The sequence below is a fragment of the Barbus barbus genome, assembly GCF_936440315.1.
Source record: "Barbus barbus genome assembly, chromosome: 9".
In the NCBI taxonomy this organism is placed as follows: Eukaryota; Metazoa; Chordata; class Actinopteri; order Cypriniformes; family Cyprinidae; genus Barbus; species Barbus barbus.
This window is the reverse complement of record NC_136737.1, coordinates 23,916,671-23,943,970: the sequence shown is the minus strand read 5'-3', so window position 1 is coordinate 23,943,970 and position 27,300 is coordinate 23,916,671.

Genomic DNA, 27,300 nt, shown 5'->3' with positions numbered 1-27,300 from the left:
CTGATCAAACGGTGCAGTATTCAAGCAGGTGTAGTTGCGCTGGCCTATTTAGATAACAGATGCATTTTAGGCTAGGCCCACCTGATTTTCTCTGGGCCCACCCATGTTGTGATTCCTGGCTACACTATCTATGCTGCTATCATAAAAATACACTTATATGTTGGTTTAAAGTTCTACAAAAGGCACATTTAATGTCCAACAACAAATAATTTAGCAAAATGCATATTTTTCTCAGAATTATTGCGCTACTATTCTATTGCGCTCCCTCTGTTTAGCATGCATGCGCGCAGCAGCGCTCATTCGCTCCCTCACTCCTGACAGTAAAATGGATATATTTGCATGACATGGCATGAAAAATATACCTGTGACATCAGTTATGCACTGAGGAAAACAATGTCTCAAATGGATTAAACAGCACAAATATATATTCGTTGTTTGCCGATTTGATCCATGATCTACAAATTAGTTAGATTATGTGAAATTCATTTGTCATTTGTGGAACCACTTTAGCCCCGATTGATTTGTTAGGTTCTTTCAGGGTTAAGTCAGATTTTGGACTTTAATCTCTGCTTTTCCTCAGTTCCCGTAGTGTTGTGATTCGTCATATTCACTCAGTAGTGGTGACGAGAGAACATGCTTGAGAAACAGTTTAGAGAGGAGAAATCTACATATAAAATATTGGTCAGTTTCTAAACAATAAAAGTATGGCGCATCCAATAGTAATTATAAATAAATCAGTTTTTACCAATGCAAATGATGCATCGTGATACATTTGCCAACTTGTATCCCATGCACAATTTTTGTAAATTCAAAACACTGCATCGTTAACTTTATTTCGATGCACAGAGCGAATCGGTGAACCTTCCCAGCCCTACTGCCTATTATTCTTGACCCCACCCTCCTTGTTAACCCATTTTCTCTACTTCTTTTATAAGGCATCCAGCTTATTGCTGTACTACCGCCACCTTCTGTTTGAGTGTAGATCAACAGGGGGATTGGGAACCTTCTTAACTATAAAAAAACCTGTTTCCCTTTAAAGACTAACCCCATGTTCATACGCATACTTGCGGTCTTTGCACTTGACCACTTGACAACGTATTTCCTTGTATTTGGCCCAAGTGTCCAAATGAGGATGAAGACCACAAGTGTGAGCAGAACTTTTCATTACTTGTTTGGACACATTTATAGTGTTGTTAAAAGTGTTCACATAGTTTTAGTTTTATTTTAAAATCACAATAATATTGCATCATGACAATATCGTATCGTGGGGCCTCTGGTGATTCCCACCCCTAATATGTAAGTGTCAAAGCATTTAAGAAAAATAAAAGACATTTAAATCACCATTTTGCTTCCCTTTTGCTGCACCTTTGGCTAAGAATGCATTTTGAAATTCTAACTGCATTTTGCTTCAATTATCACATGGTATCATGATGGCAATGCAATCTCATGTGTCCTACCCGTAAGTCTAAATGCATTTAGGAAAAACAGCATTTTGATAATTTTGCTACAGTTTTTGCTTGGACATGTTAAATATCTAATCAATTTGGATATATTTTAATTTTAATTTTGCAACTTATGAAGCTTTAAAATATGTTTTTAATTTGCATATTAAAACTAGTGTAGAAAATGGCAAATTTTAATTATATAATTTAATTTTCATTTTGCATTAAATGTTGCGCATGTATGGGAAAATGTAAAGTTAAATACAAAATACATTTTCCATATTACATTTCAAATTGAATTTTGCTACACATATGCTTCCATAAATTTTGGGCCCATTGCACTGATTTTGCTATGGGGCCCTTCAAAATCACATTCAGTGGGGGGTGGTCAGACCCCCCAGCGAACATCGTTCTGGGCCCCTCTCAACTGCTGGGCTCTCCTCCATGTCATGGCCAGGTTAAAGCCTGCATTATCCAAAAATGAATGGTTTTCATCAGCTTCCAGCTCTGTCGCCCTCTAAAAAGACATTTATTGTAGGAAAAACAAATACTGATTTTTTTTTTTCTCCCAACAACAGGCATCTTGAAACTGATCATACCCGAACATACTCAGTCCTCAGCTGCTTCACTTTCACAATCTAAACATTTCATATTGTTCATCATTTTCCATAAAAACTATGGTTCAAATTAATGCAACAGTTATGTAGCATTTTGAGCAGTTGTATCAGTTGATGGTTAGATCATTGTAATGAAATGAATAGACGCTCAATTCAGATGTAATGCATGAGTTGCATTTTGAAATAGTAGGCTAATACTTTGACGTTAAGTTGTGTCACTTTGAACCGGAGATTTTAGTTCAATGAACAAAAGATCTTGGGCTCATATGTATTGTATCCAAGCATTTGGAAAAAGTGTTAAGTGGTTTGAAAATGTGCATTTTGATCATCGGTTGTGAATTATGTGTCTAGAGTTTTAAAAAAGTGACATGAAGGTTATGTTATTAGTGCAAAAATGATTGTAAAAAAACTGTAAAATGTAACTATAATGAAATACGGTTATTATTTTAAATACGTAACGACATTACATGTATATTGTTATTCGTCAACCCTACGTACAGCACACATATCTACCAATTATCTTCAACATAAATTTAGCTAAATTTGTTAGTCCAAACAGAGAAGCCCAGCTCTGACTTCCTCTCTTGTCTGTGTGGTCGAGGTTTGTTTCCGCTCACAGTAAGAGATGTTTGAAAGATGACAGTATAGAAGAAATGCATCTGGATCAGACGATGAAGATCATACAGCTTCACATCTGTGAGTTTACCACATCACATTTGATTGAATCAGTAAATGGGGTTTATTACACTTTTATATCTTATTATTTATAATATCTCATATTTGCTATGATTTCTCTCATAGATCTGTTGATGTGGTCTCAAGCCACAGAGAGTCTAACAAACACAGCAGTAACTTTAGGAGCTGATGTGATTATAACCTGTGATCTTGATATAGAGGAGATTTACTGGTACAGACACAAATCACCAGATCCTCCAGTGTTCATCTTACGCACTTATGATAGCACATATGAAGGAGCTAAATATGAAAACAGCACATTCAATCTCAAATACTCAGTGAAAACTAACAGCAGTCTGTTCATCAGAAATATCAGCACTGATGAATTAGGAGTTTATTATTGTGTCAAAACTAGTGAACCACAAAAATTCAGCAACGGCACTAAAATCTGCAGCAGCGGTGAGTTATGGATTTACATACTGTTCATTGTTCTGTTAAAGACTGAAATTAAATACAGATTGAAGGTATTAGAAATGTTTTACAGACTCAGTCCACAGGAATCAGACAGAATTAAAAGATAAACACCAGACACCATGGATAATTCTGATCATCACATCTCTCCTGCTGAATGTGCTTTTGATCGTTGCAGTCATAGGTGTGTACCTTTTTCTTTTTTTCTTTTCACTAAGTTACAGTATCATTGAAGGAGACAAAATGTGTTAGATTGTTAAAGTGATGTTAAATTCAGAGCTATTTCAGGTTTGGTGAAGTGCTGCCTCGATGCAACTAGATCTAAAAATACTTCAGAGAAACCTCAAAGTACCACAGCAGCTCAGAACACAAATGATCCACAGGTAAGATCATTTAACTAACAAAATTACTTTTAATATATTCATTTCCATTTAAGCTGTCCTGATTATTTTTGCAGTCATACCTTAGTGTTTTACAGTTATAGTTCTGGCTAATTCAATAAACCCCTTAGACTTTAGATAGCATACATTATATGACTTACATGATGTGAAATATATGTGAATAATACTAAAATAGCACAAAACATTCAAATTCTGATTGATCAGTTACAACACGCTGGTAAATTTTTTATTTATTTTATTTTTTTGTACAATTACTGCAAAACTGTAAATCATCCTGTTAGGGTTTATTTTCTGATAATCAATGACTGACTGTACATTATTTTTATTTCTATATTGTCTTATTTCAGTATGCTGAAATTGTTTTCACCAAGCGCCGAAGTAGAAACAGGCCTTGTCAGGACCAGAACCCCTACTCTATTGTACAGCCAGTAAAAACTGTATGAAATATTATTCATTATAAATATGAATTGGATATGATTTATTATTATTTTTTTAAAATTAAAAAGTGTTTTAATTATTGTAAATCAGTGTGTCACTAAATTTGTCTTTTTGGTTTTTAATCTAATTCTAATGGTTTTTAATCTGAATATACAGTCTGGAAGATGGTATTAACTATTATTATCCCTATCCTTTTTGAATATTGATTTTTTTTTTCCACTGGGATGTTCATGCTAGCAGTGGGAATTAATGTGTACTATAGGCCACACTTTTTTTTTTTTTGCATGTTAGAGGTGATTCTTATACATGCAGTTTTGTGCTACTTCAATTTTCATAGTTTGCAGAAATTTGCCATATGTTGTTGTTGATATTAAAGTCTCAATCAAACTCTACTAAAATAAAAAATCAGTTTTCATATTCAGCATGTCATGTTATTCATTTCTTGATTATATAAATGTCAATATCTATTTTTTTTGTTATTGTGTTGAGACACCCCTTGTTGAAGAAAACTAGTGGAGAACCTTTGCAATACTATACATGCAGTAGTAAAAGACTTGTTCATAGCAAAACATTGTAAAAACTAAAAAACATAAAATATGAAATAAATTGTAATGAATTTATTCTATTTCATTTTCTAAAAAAATATTCATAAACTTTATAAAGTTACAGAAGTGTGGCTTCATTTGACATTTCTCCTAAATATGAAAATGGTCTCATTTATTTGCCCTCATGTTGTTAACTATATGCTCTTATTTAAATAAATAAAGGTCATAACTTTCTTCTATCAAGCCACACAAACTTTAAAAAATTAATGACCGACTAAATAAGAACAGAATAACATTTTTTGTTGAACTATTGCATTAATGTTAAATCTAAGATACAACAGCTTAATTTTATGGGCACTGAACAACCTCAAGACTCAACCCAAACACATTTTATTACATTACATGAAACAATAGCAGGTTGTCTTTATGTCTTTATTAAATGAAAACAAAACACTCAGGAGTACAGGCAAAATGCTGGAGAACAGAAAACCATGCTATAAAGCAGCACAAATTTACAAATAACAACTGAAACTGAGGGCTATAAATATAGACTAAACTAGCAACCAAGCAAGACCACCACAAGAGATAAAATAAGAATAGAAACACATGACATAATCAGAAACCAAGGTAACCAAGAGAAAATAAACTACAAACAGGAAATATGAGAATAAAAACAAAAAGGGATGAAAAAAGTCGTAAACAGAAATAAAACATGACATTATATTCCCTCCTGGTACATCACTCCTGGTGCCATAAACATATCTAATACTTAAGTGGAGGAAGGAGGTGATGATGGATAATATAGGGTTAGGAAGGCGGGCAAAGACCCCTGGGATGAAAATGTGCATGGTGGGGTGCTTGGTTGGTGAGGAAGACATGCAGACCTGTACCAAGGTCAGATGTGTGAAGATGGAAGACTGAGGTAAAGTCAGTCAAGCTGGAGAACCAGAGGACCAGAGGACCCAGGCGGAGCTGGAGGCTTAGAAGACTGAGGCGGAGTTGGTGGGAGCAAGGATACTGGAGAGTCTAGGCATAGCCACAGACCCGGAAGTCCACAATGAAGTCAAGGGGACGACAAACTCAGGGTGAGGGAAGCCAGGGAATCTAGGAGTCAGGATGTGACCGGTGGCAGATGAAGAATACCTTGTGGGGTGGGAATTAATTATTGGTGCTCTGCATGAGTGCCCTACTTACCTGCAGAACGCAGGTGCTGTCAAGTCACTTTGGTGGGAATAAAATTATTTAACTTTTCTACATAAAATTCAATGACTGTTTTCTACATCTACAAAATGATGAATAAAAAATTTGCATCATTGTGTTTTTGCTTTTTTCTGTTTTTAATTTTATTTTTATTTTTGTATCTGCGTCCATTGTATCTGACCTGTTTTCTCACTGACACGCCCCCAACTCAGAAACTCGGGGCTGAAAGAAAATTGAGTTTCCCACTCGTAATAACGACTTTGTGTTGGTCTTCATGTGTGTTCAACTTGTAAATACGATGTATCCAACATGAATTGAATGCACCATTTGATCAGGGTCGAAGCTGAACTTTGCGGGTAGGAAGACCTCCAGGAACAAGATTGGGAAGCCCTGCTATTTAGCAGCAAAAATGGACAAATGCCAACTGAAACTGAGGGATATAAATATATTGACTAAACTAGCAACTAAATAAGACACAGGTGAGTGAAGTATGCAACCTTAGGAAACTGATGTCCTGTCCAAATACCCATACTTGTGGTCTTTGCACTTGACTATTCACAACTCGTTTTCAAGTCGTCCTGTCCCTAGTGGTGATTGCATTCCACTGATGCTTGAGGCACTTAAAGAGGCACTAGGTAGTTAGTTGTGGCAAGTGAATCGCCGCAGAGTCGTATTTGTGTGACAAATCTTCCTGGTTCTAGGTTCCACGGGTATATACATCAAAGCATTTCAAATATCTGGCTATTGCTAGCAGGCATAGATCGGAAAGGTCTCTAGTAGTAAAGCCCATAGCCCACAGTCCCCTTCCTCTAGGACCATACATCAGTCCTCAGCTTGATATAATGCCCGGCACATGTTTTAAAGAGGTGCCTGTTCCCATCCAGGCTCTTATAGCCACGGCGTTCTCCTGGAAGCCATATTTCACAAATCTTCAGCCTGTGGATCTGTTCCATTCGGGGGTTCGCTACTACAGAAATATCAAGGATTGTGCCATGCTGTCCAGTGTCCACTAACAGATCATGTTTATAAAGCTTCTCTCGGTGGGAATGATGGGCTCGATCTATGTTTGGGCTGCCTTCTTCCTTAAATACACTGCTGGACAATAACCAATAATTTGTATCCTAAATTATTAAAAACACTTTAGAATGGGGAAAACATATTCACTATTAACTATGACTTTTGCCTCAATAAACTCTTCATTTACTGCTTATTAATAGCTTGTAAGGTAGTCGTTGTAGTTGTTAAGTTTAGGATTATGGGATGCAGACTATGGTCATGAAGAATACAGAATTAATATGTGCTTAAGTACTAATAAACAACCAATATGCAAGCTAATAATTACCTGCTGTAGTTAAAAATGATAGCGGAGAAGTTGTTTATCATACTAATGTTATTTTTTGTTTTTCTATATTTGACTAAATTTGTGTTTTCTATGATTTGTCCATATATAATCCTACATATGCTTGTGTATTAATAGTCACCCCCCCCCCCCCCCCCAAGCGTTGTCCTGGTCCTGGTCCTGGTGGAAACAAAGGGCATTACTAAGGGGGAAAATTGGGGTGGGCGGGGAGTGACCCCTGACAGACCTGCGTAAGCTGTCCAGATCCGTGAAAGTCCATCCGCGTTGGCATTAGAGGCTCCGGCTCGATGGCGGACTTCACAGCAGAAGTCCTGGAGTGCGAGGAACCGTTGGTATCCTTAGCCCTCGCCATCCACTGCAGGGGTGCGTGGTCGGTGTAGAGGTTGAACTTACGGCCCAGGAGGTAGTACCGCAACTCCAGGACCGCCCACTTTATGGCCAGGGCCTCCTTCTCCACCGTGGCATAGTTCCGCTCGGCTCGTGTCAGCTTCCTGCTAATGAACAAGACGGGGTGCTCCTCACCTTCCTGGACTTGCGACAGGACGGCTCCCAACCCCGTCTCGGACGCGTCCGTTTGCAGCAGGAAGGGGCAGACAAAGTCGGGGGCTCGCAACACCGGTTTCTCTGTGAGGGCCTGCTGGATCTGCCTGAACGCCTTCTCCTCTTCCGGTCCCCAGGGGACCTGTTTCGGCTGCCCCTTCCTGGTCAGGTCTGTCAGAGGGGCGGCTAGAGAGGAGAAGTTGGGGATAAAACAATGGTAAAAACCTGCCAACCCTAAGAATGCTCGTACCTGGGTTTTTGTGCGAGGTCTCGGGGCGGTACAGACGGCTTCGACCTTCTCGTCTTGGGGACGGATAAACCCCCGTCCAACTTGGTATCTCAGGTACTTTGCCTCATGCCTCGCCAGATGGTACTTGGCGGGGTTGGCAGTGAGCCCGGCCCGTTGCAGCTCCATCAGCACCCTCCACAGATGGTCCAGATGGTCCTCCCAACGCTCCGAGTGGATCACCACATCATCCAGGTAAGCTGCTGCATACTGCTGGTGAGGGCGGAGGAGGATGTCCATAAGCCTCTGGAAAGTGGCTGGTGCCCCGTGCAGGCTGAAGGGGAGGGTCCGATATTGCCAGTGTCCACCTGGGGTCGTGAAGGCCGTCTTCGCCTTGGCAGCATCGGTGAGGGGCACCTGCCAATACCCTTTTGTTGGGCTTGTTGAGCCTTGGCCATGTGTTCCCGCACTAACGGCATGACTCTGTCGATCCGCTGCCGCACCTCCGTGACGTGCTCGACGAGGGACCGGTGTGGGCTGGGCTGTTGGTGTTCCCAAGCTTCCTTGGCCACGTCCAGCAGGCCGCGGGGTTGCCGCCCGAAGAGAAGCTCAAACGGAGTGAAGCCGGTGGAAGCCTGCGGTACCTTCCGTATACCAAAGAGGACGTACGGGAGCATTTGGTCCCAGTCTCGTTTATCCTCGGCTGCCACGCACCGTAACATCTGTTTCAGGGTCTGATTAAACCGCTCTACCAGGCCATCCGTTTGGGGGTGGTACACGGTGGTCCGCAGCTGCTTCACCCGGAGCAGGCGGCAGAGGTCAGCCGTTAGGCGGGACATAAAGGGAGTTCCCTGGTCGGTCAAGATCTCTGCCGGTAGGCCAACCCGGCTAAACAGAAGGAACAGCTCGCGGGCGATGTTATTGGCGGTGGCTTTTCTCAACGGAACTGCTTCCGGGTAGCGGGTGGCATAATCGACGACCACAAGGATGTGTTCGTGTCCCCGGGCCGACTTCGGCAACGGCCCTACCAGATCCATCCCGATGCGCTCGAAGGGCACCTCTATGATGGGTAGTGGAATGAGCGGCGAGGGGGGAGGAGATCTCGGGGCCGTCCTCTGACAGGTCGGACAGGCTTGACAGAACCGCCGGACTTCAGCCTCCAGGCCCGGCCAATGGAAACGGTCACGGATCAGTTGCGTGGTATTCTGCACGCCCAGGTGCCCCGCTGTGGGATGAGCATGAACCAACTGCAGAACCGACTCTGTTCAATTCATTCATTCATTCATTCATTCATTCATTCATGTGGTTTTGGTTGGCAGTCCTTCCCTTCCAATACCCGAACTTGACGCCAACAATGCTTCAACCTTTCATCCTCTCGCTGGACCCGGCCGAAGGAGCCCCCTCCCTGAACCTGTTGATACACATCAAAGAAAAGGTTAGCATCATGGGAGGGGGACTCACCTTCTCTTCCACTGTCGGTGGCCAAGAGAACGGGGCGGTGACGGGGTCCAGACTGCGATCGCCGGCCGCGGCGACCCCCTCTTGTGCTGGCAGGCTGTGTGGTTGTTGTTAGCAGCCCGTCGAATCCTGGCCAGTCCCTCCCTAGCAGCACGTCGGCGGGCAGCTTTCGTACAATGCCCACCTCGATGGGCCAAGAACCGGGGCCTGCGGAGATCGTCACTCGTCTCGTTGGCACCTCGCGGGTATCGCCATGGACACAGGCTATGGGCAACCGGGTTTTCGTTTCGCTGCGGGGAGGGAGCACTCTAGCGTGGACAAGGGTGACGGCGCTGCCTGAGTCGAGCAGCGCTCTGTGGGGCCGGCCATTGATCTTCACCTCCGTTTCCGGGGCGCCTCGAGGGGGCTCCTGGTGTACAACACAGCCCGCCAGCCAAGGTTGAGATCTTGGAGAAGGAAAAGCGGTGGGCATGGACTCGTCTTGTATCCCAGGGGTCGCGGCTCTGCTCAATGGTCGCGCGATGCCCTCCGGCGCGCGTTGCTCCTGGACCACCCTGGGAAAATGTGCTCGCTCCCCCGGCATCACGGCGTTGGGCCGTTGGGCTGGTGTACGGGCTGGGACTCGGGGCTGGTACACCCAGTCATGGAACTGCTGGGCGGCACAAATCGTTGAAAGGCCCACGCGGGCCAGGATCTCCCGTTTCACATCTTCATATCATCTTCCAACGTCGGCGGGGAGACTGACGAAAGCCCGCTGAGCTTCGAGGAGCGGGGCCAGCGCGCTTGCCCAATCGTCGGGATCCCAGCCTTCCATGACGGCCGTGTTCTCAAATAGTTGGAGGTACGCCTCGACGTCATCGTGCGCTGACATCTTTGGCAGTAGCTGGGTCGCCTGCTTTCGTGGGTCAGGTAACGGAATATGCTGGCGGGCGGCCATGCGGAGTTCTGCGATCTCCTGGTCAGTCTGGCCCTGTCGAGTGGCGAGGTGCTCCATAATTTGTTGTTGGCGCAGACTGACCTCGGTGAGTTGCCAGAGAAGCTCTTCCATACCCAAGGGAAACACAAAAAGGAAAAAAAAACTGGTGACGTGAGTACATTGGAGATCACTCGTCAGTGTAAACTTCCACTAATAGACCCGCATTCTCCACCAGTGTGGCGGGGTGGAAGGATCACACGACAAGGAGAGCTCAAACAATTACCCCAGAGGGTGGATTTATTTACAAATAAGTGCTGGGGAAGTGCAAGGTAGAGTGGTGGTGGTGATTGGCGTGCTCTCCGGTGTGAGTCCGTGGCGAGATGGACCGGCTCTGTGCTCTGTGCAGGCTGGGTCGATCAGTCGCTCGTTTCTGTGGACGCAAAAGAGAGTACAGTGTGTTAGTCCTTGTGTGCTTCGGAGATGAGTCTCCCTTAGTGTGAGGCTGACGTGGCTTATCTGGCCGCGACCAAATCAGGGACAGGTGCGATCGCTCCGGCCTTAATGAGCGAGCGCAGGTGTTCCTTGTGCGTTTCCAGGGCAACGCTGATAGATCGCCGGGACGCTCGTCACAATATATTACGCAAAGAGCCGGCCCACATTGTGGAGCCTCATCACCGCCGCTGTTTAAATGCAGAGCGCGCCTCCCCTCGGGAGACCGGTCTCTTCCCCGTGCATGCACGCTGGTGTCCTCGTGGGTCCAGGAAGGGTGCGTCGAGGAGGAGGACTGCCGCACCCATGAGACGGCTGACGGGCCAGGATGCCGGGCCGTCGAATCCCCCAGAAGCGCCGGGAACCCAGGAGTTGGAAGAAGCCGTGCAAGAGACACCGCCGCCACTCGCTCCCGGCCCCGAGAGGGGAGCACGTGCGGCCACCGGACTCCGCCCCTTCCCTGGACCCTTCCCTTCTGAACACTACCCTCCTGCACAAGCCCCGCAGCACAACGAGGACACCAGATTCCCCGTTTATTTGGACACTTTTCCCCCTTTGGACACTTTATTTTACCTTTTATTGTTTAATAAAAACCTCTCCGAGGCGTGACGCCACACCCACTGTGTCTGCCATTTGCTCCTCCCGCCACAAGAGTAAACAAAACAAAGTGAGATAGCCTATGGCTATTCATTAATTTTTAACAACAGTATAAAGCAGGTTTGGCAGACGTTATTTAAATATGTGGAGTACAACACTTCGAGCAAAACTCCGTTAGAAAACCCACAGCTTGTAAGTAAGCAATGTTACTCATTTTTTGAAGACAAAGAGGGTAATAGAAAGGAAAATGGTTACAAAAAACTTTTAATGCATTAATTTAATTACTCCTTGGAGTAAAGCTTCAAGCTTCAACAGAGTGAGCCTTAATTATTAAAAAAATTATAACTCCTTTTAAAAAGAGAAAGGCTGAAAAGAGGCTAGTTACCTTTGAAATCAAGCACAAATTCACATAGTATATGTATATGTACATCTAAAAATTATTTTGACCATATATCGAAGGTATGACTCTTCCATGTTTTTCTCTGTCACCACATCTGATGTGACAGTCAATATGTATTATTTTAATTTCATTATTTATCAGGCCTACAGTTGTCCTATAATATCTTAGCATTAAAACACTAAAAACAACAAGATAAATTATATATGAACACACTTTATTAAAAAATTATACATTATTTAAAAATGAAAGTAGCCTACATTTGGACTTCTGGATTAGAAATATGTTTTATTATTCTCAGTTACCAACCTTTTCTTAATATAAGTGGATTTCAGCAATTCATTTTCAGACAAATGTGGGTTGTTCCTCTCTCATGGGTTCCATGTCTTCTGTGATGATGTGTCATTTTTTTTTAGTTAATTCCAGCCATAATCATGTTTCCTGTCCTTCATACCTGTTTCCCATGGGGTTTCATTTTGTTCTTGTGTTGTATTATTAGTGATCTCATGTTTCCCTTGTAGCTGGTCTAAATGGTAACCCTGTTTTGATAAGTTTCTTGTTTAGTTCATCTAGTAATGTAAAAAAAATTTTGATAGAAACTGCACTTATATCATGACTTTTCTTATTGCCGTTTTGCCTATACTGTAGAAGCTATGCCTTTGCATATAAATTAAGGACATGTAAATTACTCAAAAAAAGAAAAAAAAAGAAAAGAGTTTTGAATGTCCTACATTGTTATTTAATGCCTCAGTTTGGAGAATTTGTATCTTTAGTCTCTTAACAAAAGCCAGTAAATGGGCTGTGGCGATTCTGTAGCCACACGTGTATATTTTATGCAGTGTATTTGATGTTTTGTTTTTGTTTTGTTTTTGTTTGCACCTTTCCTCCCTGTCTTGGTTGACATAGTTACAGATTTGATTTCGTCATTTAGTACAGGTGTGTGTGCTTTATCATCCTTGTTTGCTCGTGATGTTTGTTCAGCTTTAGTTTGTCGAGTGTCTTCTTTGTGCACTTTATACCACACAACAGAGTGACAGTTTTTTTTATTGAAACAGTAATTATTAATAATGTAGGCTACAATTAAGTAGCATGATTCATTTTCATCACATTCAGTACATTAACATAACGTTGGCACTTATTTTTTCATTTGATTCATGTGTTGCAGGTCTGTTTTGGAAGAGCTATAAATGATAAAAATTGTCACTTGGTGCAAACAAACAAACAAATAAATAATAAACATAATAAGTGCACATGAGGGGAATAAAACTATTTTTGCAATGTAAAATATTAAAATAAGTGTTCAATGGAAAAACAAATGACACAGATCTGAGGTGAGGTGCCCAGAATGTAAATGGGGTGTGTTTAATGCTAGGGGCTACATGTACAACATATAATGTATTGGTTACTTTGAAAAAAGCAGGTTTGTTTTTGCCTTCTCCAGAGAGGATGTGGAATGATTCAATCTTGTTTTTTGCTTTATGATATGGCATTTAGGACTAAACTGATTCCTGTAAAAGTCCGGTAGGTGATTTTCTTTTGTACAGTTGTATAATAGTGTTTGATGCGACAGTGTTTACAATTCAGTTTTGTTACAGAATTAATTGAGCATTCATGTTTTATATTTTAAAATCAATAATATAATTCATACAAAATCAGTCAATATACTGTGGCAAAGAAATTTGGAAAAAACATTTTAAACTGTGGAGTGCGTCTTCAGGGATTATTTTTTTTTTTAGCTGCACCTTTAATTTTATTATTTTCATTTTGTCATTTGGTGTAAGCAGGTGTTTTTTTTCTTCTTCTTCTTCTTCTAATATTTACTGTCATTTATCAACATAACTGGTGGGTTGTAACCCAAAACTTGCTTGTCTCTTTTGATTAGGTAGGGTATACAGCTAGGTAAAATAACAAGTAATATATCCAAATGTTTAAGGTATATATTTTATGCATTTTCTGAGATTCAAACCACTTAGATTTGTTTGCACCATATACTCTCTTGGACTACAGGAACACCCTAATGGCTAATATTGTACAATAGTATTTGTTCCAGTGTGCCATGTGTTTGGCTGGCAAATTTCACTTCAGCTGTTTTTATGCACATTTTACTTATTGAGTCTACCCCACTTTTAAACAAAATCCAGGTAGAGATTCCATTCCAGTTAACCAAACTTTACAGGTTTGTGCTTGTTCTACTACTCATGCTTCTCTTCAGTGCCTGAAACAATAAGAGTGGAGTCAAATATGTTCAAACATGTCAGCACTACTTTACCCTTTTTACCCTCCACCACTGGTAAAAACAGATAATCTTACAAACTAAAAAAAAATACATTATACAATGTATTTTGTATAACCTAGCATGGATTTGTATCATTTAAACAGGCTTAAAATCCAGATGGAATTATTTATTTTCTTAATACACATTCTTAGTCCTCTTATTCAGATGCTAATTTCCATTCATTTTAATGCTGTAAATCCTGACATATGAAATAGTAGTCAGAAAAGAAAGTTTATTGAACCTTTAGACAAAAAAAGAGAGAAAAAACGTTTAGTTTTGTAACATTTCAGACATCATAAAGTATGTTAGGAGGGAACAAAAACCCATGAACCTGTTTTAATCAGAGGCATAAACTGATAAAAATATACAATTTGGTGCAGATTAAATTCTGATCGCTTACAATAGAGGTTATTTATAATACTACAGCAGACTACTTATAACACATAAATAGGCAATTGTCACTCGATATCTCTGAATAAATAAGTTATGTAGTAGATTGTGTTCAACATTTTTTTTTTTTCAGCAAAGTTGTGATCATGTATATTTTGAGGCCTCAGAAATTGACATATCAAACATTATACTGTAGGCTTTAAAGGGTTAAAAGAATAGTTCACTCCAAAATAAAAATATATGATGCGTATTATTAAATTATGCATATGAGATTTGAAATATTTTCATAATTCGTTATAGAATCTGGAATATGTACAAAGACACCTTTCATGAATTCATGACGGCCCAACCCTTAATGCACCCCTAAAGCTGTAGCCCCAAGGGCGTTCAAATTTGAAAGGTACAAATACTTGGGAAAGAAGGCAGTGCATGATTTGCAAGCACTTATTGTAAAATGTCATATTGTAGCTCATGAAGCTCAGTTTGCTAAATTATGTTGAAACTTAATAACTGTCACAGTTACATTGTTACAGCTTCAGTTTCATGGACTTTTAGTTTGTATTCAGTTGTTCCTGCGCTTCTTTTTTTTATTTTTCCACTCTTTCTTTGGTTGTCATAGTTTTTAATATGATTAGTTCTTGAATCCAGCTAATTTACCTTGTTTGTATCAGTATTTAAGTTCTTCCTTTTCCTGTGTTCTTTGTCTGATCACATTTGCATTATGGTGTGTTTTGTCTGCCCTGTTTTAGATTAACTTGTGGATTATTATTAAAGGTGACCTATTATTCCGCTTTTTACAAGATGTAAAATAAGTCTCTGATGCCCACAGGGTGTGCATGTTAAGTTTTAGCTTAAAATACCCCACAGAATGTTTTTTTATAGCTTGTTCAAATTGCCACTTTTAGGGTATGAGCCCAAACACGACATTTTTGTGTTTGTCACTTGACACTCACGCACATTGATCCCTCTTTCAGAATCAGACTTTGTGACAATCCAGCGTTGAACTGAACTGCCTTCCTTCAGAGGCAGGACGGTGGTGCCACTGAAACAGTTTCAGAGGCTCCTGGGGCATATGGCATCCGCAGCTGCAGTCATGCCGCTTGGATTGCTTCATATGAGACCACTTCAGCACTGGTTGCACTCCCGAGTCCCGAGGTGGGCATGGCGCCGCGGTTCACTTCGGGTGAGTATCACACGCGAGTGTCGCCGCTCCTTCAGCCCCTGGAGGGAGCTTGCTTTTCCACGGGCCGGGGTGCCCTTAGAACAAGTGTCCTGGCATGTTGTTGTCACAACAGATGCCTCCAGCATGGGCTGGCGCGCTACATGCAACGGGCGGGCAGTCTCGGGGCTCTGGACGGGGCCTCGACTGCTTTGGCACATCAGTTGCCTGGAGCTGTTGGTAGTGCACCTGGCCTTGCAGCAGTTTCGGCCACTGCTGCTAGGCAAGCATGTGTCGGTCCGTACGGACAACACTGCGGCTGTGTCGTACATCAACCGGCTGGGAGGTGTACGATCACGCCACATGTCACAGCTCGCCCGCCATCTCCTCCTCTGGAGTCACACGCAGCTCAGATCGCTGCGCGCTGTCCACATTCCGGGGGAGCTCAATCGTGCGGCCGATGTGCTCTCACGACAGGTCACTTTTCCTGGAGAGTGGTGACTCAATCCCAAGACGATCCGGCTGATCTGGAGTCGATTCAGGGAAGCTCAGTTAGACCTGTTTGCTTCCCGCGAGTCCTCCCACTGCCAGCTATATTTCTCCCTGACCGAGGGGCCCCTCGGCACGGACGCACTGGCACACAGCTGGCCTCAGGCTTTACGCAAATATGCATTTCCCCCAGTGAGCCTGCTCGCACAGACACTGTGCAAGGTCAGGGAGGACGAGGAGCAGGTCCTGCTGGTCGCGCTGTATTGGCCCACCCGGACCCGGAACTCATTCTCCTCGTGACAGCCCCTCCCTGGCGTGAGCCGTGCCCCCTCGGGGTGAGGGCTCACTCCACGGAGTGTTACCTGCTCCTATGCATTGCACAAGGTCGTGACGGGGTTCAGGTTGTGGCGCTTTCCATATGACCCCTATGTCGACATAACTCGTAGTGACTGACAGATAGGGAACGTCTCGGTTACGTATGTAACCCTCATTCCCTGATGGAGGGAATGGAGACGTTATGTCCCCATGCCACAATCTTGAACCATCGCTGGTTGCCAGGGACACGTTCTCGGCTCCTCAGCAGGTAAAACCAGATGAGTGGATGCACTGTCGCCATTTTATACCCGTATGCACGGGGAGTGGCTCAGGTATGCAAAATCCACTAGCCAATTTCATTGGCGTTTTCTCTTAAGTCAGAGATGATTGGGGCTTCCAAGTAAATCCCCTATGTCGTCATGACATAACGTCTCCGTTCCCTCCATCAGGGAACGAGGGTTACGTACGTAACCGAGACGTTATGTTTAAAGAATTTCCTTAAAAAATTCAGTCTGATCTCAACAGTTTGTTTGGCATCTTTCAGTGTGGATCACTTTGTGATTCTGTCACAATATTTGTCTGTCACTGAAGTATGTGTAGTGCTGCATTAAGGGAAAAACTACACTGGATCCGACAGAAAACCCATAGCACGTACGTAACAACTGATACTATTTCAAAGAGGGTGTTTGAATACATTTACAATTAGTCATTTAGTAGACAAAAGCAACTTACAAATGAGGACAATAGAAGCAATCAAAACCAACAAAAGAGCAATAATATACAAGTGCTATGACAAGTCCTAGTTAGTCTAACAGAGTACACTTAGCAACGTTTAGTATTATTATTATTATTATTTATAATAAATAAAAAGAAAACAAGTAGATAGAATGGAAAAATAATAGAGAATGTTAGTGTTAGAGGGTATCTTCTTTTTTTTTACAAAGAATGAAAAGTCGAAAGAATAGAAAAAAATAAATAAAAAGAAAACAAGTATTGTAAAGTGTTTTTTTATATCAATAAAAAGAAAATGAGTAAAGAGAATAGAAACAAAATAGAGAGTGCTAGTATTAGAATTAATTACAATTACATCAGCAGAGTGAGCAGAACATGTAGATTTGGAAGGGAACTACCAAATCTGTTAATGAACTACGTGGAAAATAGTATGTAAAATCAAACAGATGTATTCTATAGACTGTTTGACATTGTTTTGAACATTGAATCAGCATGCTGCACTATTTGCAGAAATGCATTTTTGTATTTTATTATACAAATTTCTATACTTTTCTTGAATTGTTCTCCCTTTCACTTTAATTGTCCCTGTTCGCAGTTTCTGCAGGTTTTTTAAGGTAATTTTAAAACTTTTTAAGACTATTTTAACAACAATTACAGAAAAATGTAAAAAATAAATTGAATGGAAGACAATACATCAATATGGTCACTAAATATACATGCCTTGTATTACACTTCAAAGTTTGAAAATACAACTGAATTCCACACAATTCAGAAAAAACAACTTAATTCAAAAGGAAAACAAATTTCCATAGCCATTGACAGATATTTGTTCTTGTTTTAATCACAAACTCACTTAATTTAGTTCAATTTGCATTTCAAGTAAATGTATAATGAAATAAATGAAATAAGACTTTTTAAGACCCGCAGAAACCCTGCTGTAACTGAATACAAATCTTAAAATAAAAATGTGTCCAAAAAAATCTTAAAGAGACAGCAGTTAAAACAACTTCTTAATTCTAAGAGTCATGGGCTGTTTCTCATTATGTGTTCTTCTCTGTACTTGTGTTCTTGTGTTTTTGTGAAATATCATCAGTCACTGCTCAAGTGCTCTTCCAATATGCATTTCCCAAAAGTATCGTTAGCTGACTACAGTCGAAGTTCCCTTCCAGGAACTCGAGCTGCGTCGAAGCGCTAGGGGAACGCCCACAGCATGACCGCGCTCTGAACCAGAGTGTAACCTGTCCAATGGAAGGGCGAGACGTCATAGATGGGTGACGTCACTGACCGGAAAGCATATAAGCATATACCATATTTTCCTCATGGATGCCCCGCTTGCGCCTTCTGGCCTGTTCGGCGACGCCGTCAATTACGTCGTCAACAGGTACCAGGAGGCTCGTAGACAAGCGGCGGCGTTTCAGCGGTTTCTCCCTTGCCTATCTCTAGCTCAGGGGGCTGCTGGGCGGGAGCAGCCCTCGCCGCGTGCCAGCCCCTCTTCAGAGAGGCACAAAACAGAGCGTGGCTACTTGCACCCCACCGAGGTGGGGCCGTGGCGGCAAACGCTCTGGGTCGGGGACCTCTAAGGCTAAGCCGGATCTGCGAACCGTTCTTAAGTCTAAGGGGGTTGTCGGCCAAGAAGCCTACGGGCGTGGGAGATCAGTCTGCCAACCCTGCCAGAGTTCCAGGGCGCAGCTGGCTCCAGCGAGCGATGTTCTCAGTTTCTTCCGCCCCGAAGTGTAGCGGAGCTGAGAAGCTCGCCACCCCTGCGGGGGTCTCTAGAGCTTCTGGTTCGGCCGTCTCCTGCCGGTCCTCCGCTTCAGGGCACCGAGCCAGCAGCTCTAGGCACGCCAGAGGCCAGTCTCGAGAGACTGGTTCCCTTAGGAGACCATCTGGCAGCGTGGAAACTACTGCCAATGTGTCTCTTTGGGTCCTGCCTTGCAGGGTCTGGTTCTTCAGCTTGATCTTCCTAGGAATGACGCGGGTCTGAGGACCATCGTTCATTAGGAGGCTGAGGCTGAGGCAGTCCTGGTGCTGTGCCCAGGAGTTACGAGGGCAGACCCCTCTGGGGCAGATCGGGTGTCCGTCTCCCCCAGTGCCCTCGGGAGAGCAGTCTGCCAACCCTGCCAGAGTTCCAGGGCACAGCTGGCTCCAGCGAGCGATGTTCTCAGTTTCTTCCGCCCCGAAGTGTAGCGGAGCTGAGAAGCTCGCCACCCCTGCGGGGGTCTCTAGAGCTTCTGGTTCGGCCGTCTCCTGCCGGTCCTCCGCTTCAGGGCACCGAGCCAGCAGCTCTAGGCACGCCAGAGGCCAGTCTCGAGAGACTGGTTCCCTTAGGAGACCATCTGGCAGCGTGGAAACTACTGCCAATGTGTCTCTTTGGGTCCTGCCTTGCAGGGTCTGGTTCTTCAGCTTGATCTTCCTAGGAATGACGCGGGTCTGAGGACCATCGTTCATTAGGAGGCTGAGGCTGAGGCAGTCCTGGTGCTGTGCCCAGGAGTTACGAGGGCAGACCCCTCTGGGGCAGATCGGGTGTCCGTCTCCCCCAGTGCCCTCGGGAGAGCAGTCTGCCAACCCTGCCAGAGTTCCAGGGCACAGCTGGCTCCAGCGAGCGATGTTCTCAGTTTCTTCCGCCCCGAAGTGTAGCGGAGCTGAGAAGCTCGCCACCCCTGCGGGGGTCTCTAGAGCTTCTGGTTCGGCCGTCTCCTGCCGGTCCTCCGCTTCAGGGCACCGAGCCAGCAGCTCTAGGCACGCCAGAGGCCAGTCTCGAGAGACTGGTTCCCTTAGGAGACCATCTGGCAGCGTGGAAACTACTGCCAATGTGTCTCTTTGGGTCCTGCCTTGCAGGGTCTGGTTCTTCAGCTTGATCTTCCTAGGAATGACGTGGGTCTGAGGACCATCGTTCATTAGGAGGCTTCGGCTGAGGCAGTCCTGGTGCTGTGCCCAGGATTTACGAGGGCAGACCCCTCTGGGGCAGATCGGGTGTCCGTCTCCCCCAGTGCCCTCGGGAGAGCAGTCTGCCTACCCTGCCAGAGTTCCAGGGCGCAGCTGGCTCCAGCGAGCGATGTTCTCAGTTTCTTCCGCCCCGAAGTCTAGCGGAGCTGAGAAGCTCGCCACCCCTGCGGGGGTCTCTAGAGCTCCTGGTTCGGCCGTCTCCTGCCGGTCCTCCGCTTCAGGGCACCGAGCCAGCAGCTCTGGGTACATCAGAGGTCAGTCTCGAGAGAATGGTTCCCTTAGTAGACCATTTAGGCAGCGTGGAAACTACTGCCAAATGGATCTCATTGGGTCCTGCATACTGTAGAGAAAGGCCTTTTGTATTCAGTTTGGCGCTCCGCCACCGCCTTTCAACGGGGTGATTCCCACGTGCGTGGGCCCCCAGCAGGCTCTGATCATGGAACAGGAAGTAGACACTCTCTTGAGGAAGGAGGCCATCGAGGTGGTCCCTCCTCACGGAAGAGAGTCTGGGTTCTACAGCCGGTACTTCATTGTTCCAAGGAAGGATGGTAGATCTGCGTCAGTTGAACCACTCAGTCATGTGACTGAAGTTCAGGGTGCTTACACCCATCAGTCGTGTCTCAGGCCAAGTCCGAGGACTGGTTTGTCACGATGGATCTAAGGACGCATATTTCACGTCTCCATCCTTCCCTCTCACGGGAAGTCCCTGAGGTTTGCTTTTAGGGGCAAAGCTTACCGATATCGGGTTCTTCCCGTTGGCCCTGCACTCTTACCCCGCATTTTTACATCAACGATTGGTTGATTCTAGCTCGATCAGAGCAGGTGGCAATTCGGCATCGAGATGTCGTTCTCGCGGACATGAAGGGATTGAGACTGAACGCCAAGAAAGTGTGCTTTCTCCAGTATAGAGAACCACTTATCTTTGCGTGGTGTGGGATTCAACCACGATGCAGGCACGTATGTCTCCTGCTCGGATCGAGTCGATCCTCACCTCAGTCAGGAGAGTGAAGGAGGGACAGTCACTCACTGTCAAGCTGTTTCAGAACTGCTGGGGCTCATGGCAGCTGCGTCCAACGTGATTACTTTTGGCCTCCTGTACATGAGACCCCTACAGTGGTGGCTCAAGACCAAGGGGTTCTCCCCGAGGGGAAACCCGCTTCGCATGATCAAGGTCACGCGGCGATGCCTACGTGCCTTAGACATGTGGAGCCAAGCTTGGTTCTTGTCTCAGGGCCCGGTGCTGGGAGCCTCTTGTCGCCACGTAATGCTAGCGACGGACGCATCCCTCACCGGTTGGAGAGCGGTCATGAGTGGCCACCCTGCCCGCGGTCTGTGGAGCGGTCGCCATCTAACGTGGCATATCAATTGTTTGGAAATGTTGGCCGTGTTTCGTGCACTCAAGCACTTTCTCCTGGACCTAAGAGATCACCATGTGTTGGTATGCAAAAAAAATAAAAGAAGAAACAAAGCCGACAGCACAGCGGCGGTCTCTTACATCAACCACCAGGGAGGTCTGCGTTCGCGCCCCTTGTACAAGCTGGCGCACCAGATCCTTGTGTGGTCCCAGGGCAAACTTTGCTCGCTCAGAGCCATCGATATCCCTGGGTATCTCAATGTGGGAGCAGACATCCTGTCGAGGCAGGGGCCGAGGCCCGCGGAATGGATGCTTCACCCCGAGGTGGTGAGGCAGATATGGAGAACTTTTGGCCAGGCTCAGGTGGACCTCTTTGCGACTCGAGAGTCAGCACAATGTCCCCTCTGGTTCTCTCTATTTCCTCCAGCTCCTTTGGACTGGACGCTTGGTACAGACCTGGCCGAGGCTTTGTCTGTACGGTTTTCCCCAATCGCTCTGCTCCCGGGAAGCCCGCGTGTGCGGTTCTTCCCCCTCTGAGTGAGTGCTCGCTGTTGCAGCGCACATTGCTGAGGCGACGCGCGCATTACGTGTGGAAGTTCTGGCCTCTGAGGGGGCGCAGCTCATAGCTTCCGGTCTCTCAACCGAGGTTGTTGAGACCATCCTCCAATCCAGAGCTCCCTCCACGAGGAAACTGTATGCCCTGAAGTGGAAACTTTTCACTTCTTGGTGTGGAGACCGCCACCTTGACCCAGTTAACTGCCCGATTGGTACAGTGCTGGAGTTCCTGCAGGCTCGTTTCTCCGCAGGGGTAACTCACTCCACCCTGAAGGTTTACGTGGCGGCTTTATCGGCCTACCACGCCCTTCTCGGTGGCCTTACAGTGGGTCGACACCCCCTGGTTACATGTTTCCTCCACGGTGCGCTGAGGCTGAGGCCTCCTGTACGACGTGTCCCTACGGGGACCTGGCTGTGGTTTTAGAAGCTCTCTGTAATCTCCATTTGAGCCTTTGAAGAGATTTTTGATCGCATTCTCACTTTGAGAAGTCCTTCCTTTTGGCGATATCGTCTCTTAAGAGAGTGGGGATTTGTAGGCCCTTCATGGCCCCTTCTTATCTCGTCTTTGCCCCTGGTCTGGCCAAAGCGTTTTTCTACACTCGAGCGGGTTATTTCCTAGATCCCCTCTTCTATACCACGGCCTGTCGTGCTGCAGGCCCTCAGTCCTCCTCCCCTTGGGGAGCCCGACCAGAAGCTTAATTGTATGTGCCAAGCGGGGTCTGCCTGATTCTAAGCAGACCCTTAGTCGGTGGATTGTGGATACTATTACTCTTATGAATCCTCAGGAGTATGGCGGCCTCCAAGGCCTTTCTGGCAGAGGTTTCGATGCAGGATATCTGCAATGCTGCGGGTTGGTCCACGCCCCTCACCTTTGTTCGGTTCTATCACCTTGATCTTACGGCCACTCCCGGCTCTTCTGTTTCTCGCCCTCGCTGTGCTCCCAGTGATACATACAGGGCAGGTATTTTGGAAGTCTGGTGGCGTGGGCATCTCGTTCCCCTTGCGCTTCGACGCAGCTCGAGTTCCTGGAAGGGAACGTCTCGGTTACGTATGTAACCCCGGTTCCCTGAAGGGAACGAGACGCTGCGTCTCGAGGCCATACTTCCTGTATCCCTGCGGGCGGTTGCTTCATTCCTGGAAGCAAACGCCGGCTCCACCGCACGTGGTTATATGCTTTCCGGTCAGTGACGTCACCCGCCTATGACGTCTCGCCCTTCCATTGGACAGGTTACACTCTGGTTCAGAGCGCGGTCACGCTGTGGGCGTTCCCCTAGCACTTCGACGCAGCGTCTCGTTCCCTTCAGGGAACCGGGGTTACATACGTAACCGAGACGTTATGTCATTACTAGTTCAACAATTCAACTTTCCCTGAAACCATAGTTCCAGCAAACATTTACAAACAGCATTACAAACATAGTTAGAACTACAGCTTTCGAGATTAGTTTCTTGCTAGTAAGACGTGGACTTCAAGAGATCATGCTCTTGGGCACAATAATCAAGCTAACATGCAGTAAGTTCTGTATCCTTCATTTCTAATGACAGAGATGGATGTGAAAAGGTGTGTGTATGTGCTTTCATGGTTGTGAGGGAGGATCTATATATGTACAGTAAGAGACTAAGGTGGTCTTTCTATGATCTTCATACAGACTGTGTGGACTGTGATTCAGTATCATTTTGTTTAACTAGTTAAACATTTTTTTCTCCATGTGAATGTGATGCAGCATTTAGGGGTGCATGGAATCCAGTGGTAGGTAGGTGATATTATTTTTTTATGTAGTATGTAGAGTTTTACTATTCCATGTCTAGTTTGGTTTCTTTAGCATGTAGTATCTGTAAGTATATATTCATTTGTCACTAACGGAGCTAATGCTAATACCATATTTGGCCCAATAAGTTTGATGTTTCATATGTTCAGCTGGTAAATCTCACACTTTTGCTGTTGTTTAAAAGTAGTTACAGTATTTCAAAGATTGTCATGTTCAAAGAAACAGTTGGTATGTTTTCTTCATAGTTTGAAGTAAATGCACAAGTTGGTACAAGTTTTTACTTGCTACGACCTCTCAAGCAGCTAGAGTGAAATAGTCCACCATTCAAGTATGCATGTTAGTCCAACATGAAGGTTAACTATTTAAAAAAAAAAAACATTTAAAACTTTTTAAATTATTTTTAATTTTAAATTATATATTTATATTACTTTTACAATTCATAATGTAAATTGTTGCATTTTTGTAATGTATAGGTGTAAGCCAGGCTTTCTCCAAAAATAATAATAATAATAATAATAATAAAAACTTAATTTGCATGGGTGCACGGTCTGTTCTTTAGAATATGTGTTAAAAGCATTGTTTGTTAAGTCATAATGGCCTCACATCACGATTCAGATACTCATTCACTGTGCTCTTGTTTTTCTAGTGCACATATGGCTCTTTGTAAAGTTGAAACTGTAATGCTGTTTACATTTTCAAACAAAAAGCTTCATTAATGTTTCAGCTGCTCTGCATTGTTTAGTTTGTGTTTTATGTGGTGAGTGAATGCAAACACTTGCCTTGTCAAAACCCATGACATTGAGTCATAACATGGATGCCCAACTGCTTTCAAATTGTTTCAGCAATGTATTTTTGTAGTTTTACACTATCAGTACTCCTCTGCTGAATAGCCTAGCATGGGCCATTTAAGCCATTTAGCTAGCTTAACCTGCTAATTTTCTTTTGTTAACCCGTGTCAAGAAAAAGATTGAGGTGGTTGATCAGCATTTCCAGCTAAGTTTGCAAGTGAACAGCATCATTACGCTGGTCAATTAGCGAGACTAGCACCTAACCAGCATAAACCCTGCTGAAAAAAACTAACAAAAAAACAGATAGAATTTTCACAAATTTTCAGCAGTTACAGTGCTAACACTTTCAAATAATATTATTTTAATAAAATAAAAGGCCACTTAAGTCCATTTAGAGTTTATGACTATTGCTGCTTCCTAATTCACATACTATCCATCTTAAATAGTATTCGAAATTAAATTAGTGTCCCAAATCATAGTATTTTGAAATGAGTACACCAAAGGTACCCGGATGGTTTACTATTTCCGATGAAAATTTGAATAGCAGATCCATGCACACTCTGGCTGTCAAAAGGGACATTGCCCATTTTCCACAAATTGGTATGATTATTTATGTGTAACTTTGCTGTTTCACCCTGTAAATAAACACCTTGTGATTTCACTTACCTTCTGTGTCCGACCCGTTCCATTACAGAAGATCGGACCAAGACGGCTACACCATGAGTGTAAACGACCCATTTCAGGAACTGGTCAACACTTTGAAACGGGTATTAGCCCATCCGACTTCACCATCACCACCGGCCTCTGTTACCACACCCGTCACTTCCGCCTCCACCACTTCTTCGGCAGTAATGTACGCCAGTCCCATGGCCCGACCAGCGTCCTATTCAGGTGATCCAGAGGAGTGCAATGGCTTCCTTCTCCAATGTACCCTAACTATTGACTTACATCCTCAGATGTTCCTGTCCGATCAGGCGAAGATAGCGTTTGTGATCACGTCGCTCACAGGACCCGCATTGAGATGGGCGGAGACTATTTTAAGTCAAGCAGGACCCGCCATGCACTCTTTTGCCCAGTTTCTCGCCCATTTTAAAGAGGTGTTTAGCAGCTCTCCTGGTGATTCTTCAGTTGGAGAACAGTTATATAAGCTTCGACAGGGTAATATGACTATTCATCAATACGCCCTGAAGTTTCGCACCCTCGCGGCCGCGAGTGGATGGAACGAGCCTTCACTGATAACTGCTTTCCGGCAAGGCTTAAATACCCGCCTGAAAATTCATCTGGCAGCCTACGATGACACCTTTGGGCTAGAGACGTTTATTCAACTTGCCATCCGCTGCTCCAACCGGATGCGGGCCTGTACATCGGAGACCACGACCGTTACAGCCATTCACACTCCTCCGAGCCACCAGCCAGAGGTTAGACCCATATCTGAACCTATGCAGACTGACACTTTCTGTTTATCGCCAACAGAACGACAGAGGCGAATTACCAATGGGTTGTGCCTGTATTGTGGAAGTTCTGACCATAGAATTCAATCCTGCACCCTTCGTCCGCCCAGGCTTTGGGTGAGTGGTATGCAACCTCACATACCCAAGATGAACCCCTTAACTACTTGTGCTAACATTGTCCTTGTAAATCACCTAATGCCAGTCACAGTCCTCTTGGACTCCGGCTCCGCGGGGAACTTCATCTCGGGGAAACTCAGCCGGCAACTCCACCTCACACCCATTGCAACCGAAACCACTTACCAGATCCAGGCCATAACAGGTACTCCACTCACCCGTCGCCTTGTGAAATTTTAAGTGCTGAGAATGGGGCAGCTCCATCAAGAGAGTATTAATTTACTAATTTTAGAGGAATCCACTGTAGACATTGTTTTGGGTCGACCCTGGCTGGTTAAGCACAATCCAGTTTTAACTTGGACCTCTGGAGATGTTCTGAAGTGGGGTACTAACTGTTTCCTGCAATGTTTCCCACATATGCCTAAGCCATCTCCACGTCCAGTTGTTGAATTATCTGTGCAGGCCACGTCCATAGAGAGCCCTGTGGAGAAACAATCTGTGGAGGTTCCACCGGACTACGAGGCTTTCAGGGATGTGTTCTGTCCCAAAAGGGCATCTCGGCTACCACCTCATCGGCCATGGGACTGCGCAATCGACCTCGTTCCGGGTGAACCAGTACCACGGGGAAAGATTTATCCCCTATCACTTCCCGAACAGAAAGCGATGGAGGAGTATATTGAGGAGGCACTCAAACAGGGTTACATCGTCCCTTCCATCTCCCCTGCTGCTTCGAGTTTCTTCTTCGTGGCCAAGAAGGACGGAGGGCTCCGTCCATGTATAGACTATCGTAAATTAAATCTCATCACGGTTAAATATCGCTATCCCCTTCCTCTTGTCCCTGCAGCGTTGGAACAACTTCGCGGTGCCACCATATTCACCAAACTGGACCTCCGCAGCGCGTACAACCTCATCCGCATCAGAGAGGGGGACAAGTGGAAGACCGCCTTTGTAACCCCTACTGGGCACTATGAGTACCGGGTCATGCCCTATGGGCTTGTCAACGCCCCATCTGTCTTCCAAAGTTTCATGCATGAGCCTGGCCGAACATCGCCACCACGTTGCGGAGGTGCTTCAGCAGTTGCGGAAACACCAGCTCTACCTCAAGGCAGAAAAATGTCTATTTCACCAACCATCCGTACACTTCCTTGGATATATCATCAGTCACGGTGGTTTCCGCATGGACAAGGGGAAGGT